General features: G+C 36.9%; 1 protein-coding gene across 1 annotated transcript in view; it reads right to left on the bottom strand.

The window, feature by feature from the left end:
• Window positions 1-7,118: 7,118 nt before the first annotated feature.
• Window positions 7,119-9,151, bottom strand: part of LOC104593491 (serine carboxypeptidase-like 20) — a 31,579-nt gene continuing 29,546 nt past the window's right edge. The window contains exon 18 of the transcript XR_016078559.1: window positions 7,119-9,125. The gene's annotated coding sequence lies outside the window, so the exon portion shown is untranslated. The remainder of the gene's footprint in view (window positions 9,126-9,151) is intronic.

The following is a 9,151-nucleotide window of genomic DNA, read 5'->3' as shown; positions in this document are numbered from 1 at the left end:
GGTTTTGATTTTTGAATGAAAACTAAGGAACTAAATTGCTCAACCAGTCAACCTAGTATCTCAAATCCAATTCACCGACCTAGTTCGGTTTTGACTAAAAACAACAATTTGGGTGGAAGGCAATGGTGAGACATTATATGGAGACCAATTTGTTGGTCTCGATGGTTCATAAGGCAAAACAACAATTAGTACTGACACCATTGAGACCAATCCATTGGCTTCACACATGAGATGGGTAGAAACATTTACCAAGAAGGCAAAACAGAAATTTGGGTTAAATCACAAGAAGACAGGAAGCAAAGAAAAAGAGGGTAAAAATGGGATTATAAAAAATATAATGACCATATGAAATGACCCTAAACATTTTCTCAACAGATGGTTTATTTGTGTTATGTGGGGCCATCCTATAAGGTATATATAGATATTTTTTTAAACTACAAGATACATTTAAATAGTTTCATAAATATACAGGGTACATAATATACCTTTAAGAAATCCATCTAATCCAACATTAAGCCTATAAGGGAGGAGATGTTAATCCATTTTGAAAGAGAGGAAGGTCTTAGTATTTAGCATAGGGTTCAATTATGACACCAGAAATATATGATACTGGAAAAACTTGTAACCAATCAATTAATATCACAAAAGTGGTTATTTGCTAGATTCACAGATATATGATACTGGAAAAACTTGTAACCAATCAACTAATATTATAAAAGTGGTAAACAATCAGGTGGTTATTTGTTAGATTCATGGTGGGGGTTTGATTGATCAAAGCCTTTCTGATACCATGTCTTTCTAGCAACATAGATTTTTCCTTTAGCATAAAAATCAAGGGACAAAAAGACACAAGGATACAACTTGGTCATGGATTTTTTTTTCGATGGAACTAAATAACCAGGGGGGTAGCCCATCCCTCAAACACATAACCCTATGGTGCTACTTGGTTGGAGAGTATGGTGAGATGCCATTGTATTGTAGATTGTGTTTTCATAGGTTTTCCAAGCCTATTTAGTGTTGCTTGGTTCCTAAAACAAAGAGATTGTTAAACCATTACACCCAAAACTATCTTTCCTGCATCACCTCATTGCACCTAGACCTTGGGGTGCTCATAAAAAACTAAAAACTGAATTGAACTAAAAAATCTGATTAACTAAACCAATCAGTTTGGTTTTGTTTAGTATTTTTGAAAAATTGGAGGATCGGTTCAGTTTTTGGTTAACCTAAAAAGCTGGTGGTTAACCAAACTAACTAGTATATAACCAAAAAGAACCAAATTGATCAAAATCTAAAATTGGTCAACTAGTTAACTAGTTGATTTGGTTTGGTTTCAATTCAAAGATTTTCAAAAACCAATAGTGTTGGTTCAATTTCAAAAAATAGCCCATAGTTCAATAACCCCTAGCGTTTACAGGCTGCGTTTTGGGCTTGGCCCATGAACATTTTAGACTGCTTTGGTCTTGGGCTTTGGATTGAGCCCATTCAAATTTTGGCAAAAACTGAACTAGAGTCGGCCCATGGATAGGTCTAATTGCATGCCAGTATATATCCCCCTTCCCTCTGCACCACCTCATATACCCATAGGCCACCCCTTGTCTAATCCCTACTATGCACCTTTCTTGCACCCCATGCACATCCTATTGCAACATGCCTACATATTTTCAGTGAATAAATGGAATGCCCTAAAGAAAAAAAGGGGTGGGTGCAATAATAGGTCTAGCCCAACTCGAGCTTGATCCAATCCACCTAAGTTTTTGCATGGGTTGGACCTAGACAAAAAAACACAAGTTTAACTTAAAATTTGGGTTGGGCTTGGATTGGGGCCTCGAGTAGAAAAACCCCAAGTCTATCCAAACAAATACATATATACATGTATTTTATTTGTATAAAAATATCTTTTCTTTTTCTAATAACCATATGTATATATATATATATCTATATATATATATATATATATATATATATATATATATATATATATATATATGTGTGTGTGTGTGTGTGTGTGTGTGTGTGTGTATGTAAATTTTCAAATGAAATTTGTATATATTTTCAATCAATTATACTCCTAAATAGGGCCATAAAATCCAATAAAAGATTGTTATATGAAAATATATTCATAAATTCTTTCAAACCCACCCAAGCTTGACTATACCTGGCCTACCCAACTTGAGCATGAGCCTGACTTGAGTTGTGTTAGGTTAAATTCAAGTTGGGCTTAGGTTGATAAACTCAGGCATAAGCTTGAATTGGGCCAGGCCTGAGCCCAAGCTTTGTGTTTAGTGTTGGGCATGAGTTGACCTTTAACACAATCAAATGTGCTTGAGATGCACCCCTATGCAATAAGGGGGCATACACAATGGAGTTTGGATCTGCTGACCACAACACATTGATGGCCACGTTCACCAACTACACATAAGGAATATACAAGAATATTAGTGATATAAAGTATAAGAGATGTTCCTAATGTGCAACTGATAAGGGTGTTCATGGGTTGGGTTGGGTCAGTTTTAGTGATTGTGTTCAACCGACCCAACCTAGTCGGGTTGCATATTCATCAAATCGGAATCGATCCACAATAAAGTAAAACCAACTCAAACTTCAAGGTTCGGTTTGGGTCAGCTTGTAAGTTTAATCGATCGGTTTGAAGGTTTCCTTTGTTGTGAAAAGGAAAAGGAAAATGTGTCTAAGACTCTATGACAAAAAAAAATCTCTAAGTTTGACAATTTTAAAGGCGTAATGCTTGTTGATCCCAAAAAGGTAATCAATAAATTATGAAATAAAGTGTGGGTCTTATACTCTTATTTCAATTAGTTTTTGAAATTGACTCAAAGTATGACTTCCCCCCCCCCCCCCCCCCCATCCCCCCATATATCCCATGTTTCGTTTTTGGTGTAAAAAATAATTCTAAGACAAAAACCAATTCCCCATTTAATAGTCTTATTATGTTACTTAAACTTAAAGCTAACTAGGATAGGGAAGGACTAGGAAGTAGGGACTACGGAGCAAGGCCAATAGCCATTTAGCTAATAATAGAACCACTCTACTTTAGTGTATACAGTACATATTCGGTTTAGTTTTGGTTTTTATGTGTGAAAACCGAAACTGAATTGAAATACTGGTTTAATTACTTACACAAACCGAAACCGACTGTTGATGTTGAAAAACCAACCAAATCAGGTCAAGTTGGTCACCTTGCAATTCAATATGAACACCCCTAGCAACTGAGTGAACATGGATAGAAGTGTATTGTGGTCAACATGTCTGGACTCCACAAAACAGGTGCCCTTTGGGTTTGGTGAGGGAAAAAAGTAAGGTCTTCTTGATATTTTAGTGTAATGAGTAGGCCATTTTAATGTTCATTATTATTATTATTATTTTGATAATTAACCATTTTGATGTTCCTTAGGTTGTGTTTTATTTGACACAATTGACAGAAAGAAAATAAGATAGAAATAGAAAGTTGAAGGAAAGTACATAAGGAATTTCACATTTTGTCAAACCAAACATAGTCTTAATTAAGGTGAGGGTTGTGCATGGTGTAAAATTTTTATTTATTGATATTCTTTTTGCCTATAAAGTGGCACTTTTCATGTTTTAAAAATTTGAAAGGATGACGTTCGATGCTCTATGAGAGAGTTGGTGCTCTGTGAGAGAGTTGTGTTGTGAAGTTAAGTCTTTCGATGTTCTCAGTGCAATCTTCAACCCTTTAACAAGATCTCTACTTTTGTGGAAAGGGTGCTTGGTTCTGTTTATGGAGGAAGGCAATTGGAGATACATGGAGATGAAAAGCCGGAAGATCTGAGGAAGGTCTTGACAAAGAACGCCATTAGGAAGTATGGACTCTATGCAAAGGTTTTGTTCGATAAACCCATGAATTTCTCTAGTGTTATGGATCAAATTAAAAACATGTGGTGGTGGATAAAGGGGAGTTGCAGATAGAAAGAGCTAATGATGATCTACTACGGATATCCTTTTCCTAGAGAGAAAGACTTGAAGAATTAATATTCTTAAGAAGGAGCCATCGACGATTAAGGACCACCCTATACTCCTAAAAGAACACATTGATGAGGCGTTGACATTGGAGGTGCAAATAAATACGATTGATATGTGGATTAGAATCCTAAATGTCTCAATAGATTACAGAACCAAGGAATTTGGTATTTTGTTAACCCAAGAAGCTAGTGAGATAGTAATGAACCTTAGTCTTGAGGAAGAGGAAAAAAAGAAAAAAGAAAAAAGTAGAATGGAACAAAGGAGTAAGAGTAAGAGTTAAGGTGGATGTGAGAAAGCCCTTAGCAATGGGATCGAAAGGTGTTCTCAAATATGGTAAGGAGGGCTGATTTTCTTTCCAATATGAAAACCTACTGGCCTTCTGCTTTTGTTGTGACTTGCTAGGTCATGTAGAAAGAACTTGTGGGGAGAACAAGGATAACAAGAAAATTGTGGAATGTCTTGTTGCAAGGTTAGATAAAGAAAAAAAATGGATGTTTTGGAGGAGACAGGTAGTTATGGCCCTTGGTTGAGAGCTTAGGTGGGAAATGAGGGAGATCATTTTTTATATGTAAGTTGGAAGTCATATAGGCAAAGGAAATAAAAAATAGGAAGCCTGTTTAAGGAGAGCCGATGTAAGGTTACTATCACTTTGAAAGTGAACGAGCTAGTAGGAGAAGAGAATCAAAAGCTATATGAAGATGACTAGAAGTGGAACAATGGGGAGAAGCTTGAGGAAAATCTAAACCTTAGTATTGTAAAACAGTCAGTCAAGAAGAAGTTGTTTCAAGAGGAGGGAGATGAAGAGGCTTTGTCGGCGATTGCTGAAGGATTCAAATGAAACATTAGTGTAATCTTGTCGCCGATGACTTTTCTCCAGCGAAGACCAACAATCAGGGTGGAGGAATCATGGAATCATTGAGAAGTTAGATCGTTCTAGTCGAGCTTCACCTTTCCAAGCTATGACGCTAGAGTGGATCGAGCATGCTTTCTATCACACTTACACAAAAAATGAAAGACAAATCTTACACTTCATGCATTACCATAAGTGGGGAGCGAAGTGGATAGGCCGATGAATCTAGAGCTAGGTCAGGCATCCAAATTTGGAATTTTATTTGATGAAGAATCAGAGGCATCATCTAAGAACTAGGTTTTGTCTGAGAAAAAAAACATAAAAAAAAAAAAAAAACGGAGGGAGTATTAAATGAAGACAAGCATAATCGGGTTGTGGATTCAAGTACAGGGGGTCAGGGTCAGCGGAGTAACCCAAAACCGCTTCTCCCTTTTATTTGGGATGGGGGCTGCAGTACCAAAAGAGAGAGATTAGTGCTCATAGAAGATAAGAATGAAGCAGTTCAAAAATGGCAAAGGAAACCAAAATCCAATGAAAACGTAGATATTGATGGCATCAAAGGGGAGGTTTTAAGCTATTTCAAATGCGATATTGCTCAACTGGCACCGGAAATCCCTATCCAACTGTGCTTGCTGTCAAGAGAGAAGGTAGCTTAGAAGTTAAGACCTGATTTCTTTTCTATTTCTGATGTGTGTGTACTTAAAAAAGGTGTTCCTATTAAATATATAAACCTAAAATTTTCAATTACCTTCTTTGGAGAGTAAGCCTGCTTGGATCCCTTTGACCCCCTATTAAAAAACTATGGGAATATCCGTTTCAAAGAAGGCAAAGGCTTTGCTATGGTAATTTCAAGAAAAATAAGTTGGTTTGGTGTGGAAGTTATTAGAAGACCAAAAGGAAAAAATTGGAAGATATACATGGAAAATTGCAAGAGTCCTAATAATTTTTTTTGAAAACCTGTGTTTCTCCTTTCAAAAATGGGTGTCTTCTGATATCTGGCAGGGTGGTATATGTGGTAAGAGAAATGTTATTCCTTTCCGACTTTAAAGGTGAGGGAATCTCAAATCCTATAGCATTGTGTTGTTTAAATACTAGAATTCTTGTCGCCAAAGTCAAAACTTGGCTCTCTATAGGTTGTGGTTGCACTGTGGAGATGAATTTTAAGAATTCTGTTGTTCCTCCTTCAATAGTGTACTCAAACCATATGAAATCTCTCTTATTGACAACATCTAGAATAAATAGGTTTGTGGGAGTTGTCCCTATGCAACTCCCACCCTGACAATGAAAGTTCTCTGCTAAAACTGTCAAGGGTTAGGTTTCCCCTCGACAGTTCATGCAATGAAAGAGACCCAAAGAAAAATAAAGGCAGAAATCTTCTTCTTGAGTGAAACAAAGTGTAGCTTGTTAAATTGTAGAAAGAAGTTTAATTGTTTGAGAGATTGGAACTACTATGGACTTAGTGGGGCTAGCAAGGGGCTTGGCTCTTTCCTGGGAAAAGAGCATGAATCTTCAAATTTTGGTAGCGGGCAAAAACCTTATTCATTCTAAAATTGAGAATTCGAACAATGATAAAACTTGTTTGTGTACTTTCATCTGTGAAGAGCTTGAGAAAAGCAAGAGGCTGCATTTTGTAGAAAAGATTAACTTTTTAGCAGCCAGAACATCCGGGCTTGGTGTTGCATTGGAGACTTTAATATGATTTTTAACTTGGGTGATAAAGTCAAGGGAAGAGAGTTCAGAGTTAAGAAAATTAGAAAGAATAATGGTTTTTTGCATGTGAGGGGACTTGAGGAAATCCAAAGCTCGGGTCTTAAGTATACTTTGACCAATAAAAGGGATCAAAAAAACCACATAAAGGTCAAGCTTGACAAAGGTCTATGTAACTTGGAATGGAAAAAATGGTTTCTTGATGCAAAAGAACTTGTTATTTCTACTTATGGGTCAAGACATCTTCTAATTTGCCTTGACACCAATCCTATAAATTTTAGGATTAGGAAGTTTTTTCGATTTGAAGAGATGTGGCTCACCCATGATAAATGTGTAGAGGTAATCAAGGAGGCGTGGGCAAATCAACAAGTCAACCACTCAGCCCCATCCATCACTTTATGTCTCCAACAAGTCAACAACTTTATCTCCATATTAAGGAGCTCACCCATGAGAATAGAGAGTGGATCGAGGCACAAGAAAATATCAAGACCATCCTTGAGAATCATTTCCAAAATATCTTTTCCTCCAAAAGAATGTTTCAAAAGAGAATATCAAAGAGAATCTCTTCCAAATGGCCCCTAGGCCTGATGGTTTTCTAACCTTTTCTTACCTTTTGGGATGTGCTTAAAGATATGGTGAAGGAAGTGATGTCCTTTTTAATAACGGAATCCTTAATAGAAATCCGAATTCAACATTCATAGCCCTAATCTCAAAAGTAAAAAAAAAAAAAACCCTATTAAACCAATTAGCTTGTGTAATACAATGTACAAGATAATTGCAAAAGTTTTTGCCAATAGATTGAAACCAATCCTTGATAAAATTATCTTAGAAAATCAAAGTGCTTTCATTCTGGGAAAAGCTATATCAGATAATATCCTCATTACCAATTGGGTAATGCACTTCATGACTCATACAAAAGCCAAGAGTGGATTTATGGCAATTAAACTAGATAATAAGCAAAGCTTATAATAGAGTGAAGTGGGAATTTTTTAAATTACCTATGAAAAAAATGGGTTTGGTAGTAAATGGATATCCTGGGTTATGGCATGTATTTCCTTAGTCTCTTACCAAATTTTGATAAAATGGCTCCCCCTTAAAGAAAATCCACCCCCATATGAAAAAAACCCTCTATCTCCTTTCCTTTTTTTTGTTGTGCTCTAATTTTTTTTTTTTTTGCTATTTTCAAGTGTGTAAAAATAAGTTCAATGGTGGGCTGGGTTTCTGAGACCCTATCTCTTTCAATCTGGCCATGCTATCAAAGCTAGCTTGGAGGTTGTGTTCTGACTGGAATATCTTGTGGGCTAGAGTTTTTAAAGCAAAATATTTCCTTGAGTCTCACTTTATCCATGCAAAGTTAAGAAATAGACCTTCGTGGAGTTGGAGAAGTATTCTTGAAGGAAGGAAAATTCTGGAAAAAAGGCATCTATTGGAGGGTTAGCATTGGGTTAGAAGTGAGAGTTTGGGATGATCCCTGGATTCCAAGTTTAAATTGTTTCAAGCTGGTGGGCCCTAGACAAGAAAACTCATCATATCTAGTAGTGGTTGACCTTATTAATCAAGATAGCAGGAGTTGGAATAGTAAAAAATTAAATTCACTTCTGTCCCTAGCTTTTGCCCAAAAAATCATAGATTTGGATCTCCCATCCAATCCATGGTGTGATAAACTAGTTTGGGTGGGTAGAAAAAATGGAAAATTCTCTGCTAGGTCTGCCTATTTCATTGCAAAACAAATGCAGGAGGGATCTTTCGAGGTCATTGCTGGTCCAAGGCTTGATAAAATTACTGGAACCTGATGTGGAGCCTCCCAATTGAACCAAAAATTAAGCATTTGCTATGGAGATGCAATATTGATGAGATAACAATTAAAAGAAATTTGTTTCGAAGAGGTTTGGTGGATCCGGACCTTTATGATAGGTGTTGTAACTTGTAAGGAGTCTGAAAATATTTTGCATTCTCTCTTGTAATGGGATAAAGCCAGATGTATCTGGCTGGGGGTCAGGTATTGGCATTAGCCCAGATTATTGTAATTTTTTCCCGTCCTTTGGGGACTGGATGATGAGCTTCATCTCTCAATTGGGGAGAGACCAATTGGAAGTGATAGCAAACATAGTTCTGATTCTATGGGGTATTTGGAGAGATAGGAATTCCTTTTGCTTTGACAAGGAAGATATAAGCCCTTTGGTTGTTATTTCTTCTATTCACAGGTTAATAACGGAAAGATCTCTTCACTGACAGCAGAAATTGGAAGGCTCTTCCAAAGCTAATCTGAAGAGTAACGCTGTCTTAGATGCCACCGGATCAGGGGATGCTGAAGATTAATGTTGAGGGTGGTTTTTTGTTAGGTAGACAGGCTTCTTTTGGTTTTATTATGCGAGACCACATGGGCCTTTGTTGGGATGCAGGTTTTGGGTCGACGAAAGCTTCACCACCTTCAGCTGCAGAGGCTAAAGCTTTATTGGAAGCTGTTAATTTTGCATACCAACTTGGTGCGGCAAATATCCTTTTTGAATCTGATTGTTACAGATTAGTGAAGTCTCTGTGCGCTCATGATGATAGTGAAGATCCCGATATCCTGCCAGGACATTAAAGAAGTTGCTG

Source organism: Nelumbo nucifera, chromosome 7 (assembly GCF_055504915.1).
Source record: "Nelumbo nucifera cultivar China Antique chromosome 7, China Antique-T2T, whole genome shotgun sequence".
Lineage (NCBI taxonomy): Eukaryota > Viridiplantae > Streptophyta > Magnoliopsida > Proteales > Nelumbonaceae > Nelumbo > Nelumbo nucifera.
Note: the sequence above shows the minus strand (reverse complement) of the source record. Positions and strands in the feature narration are given on the sequence as shown.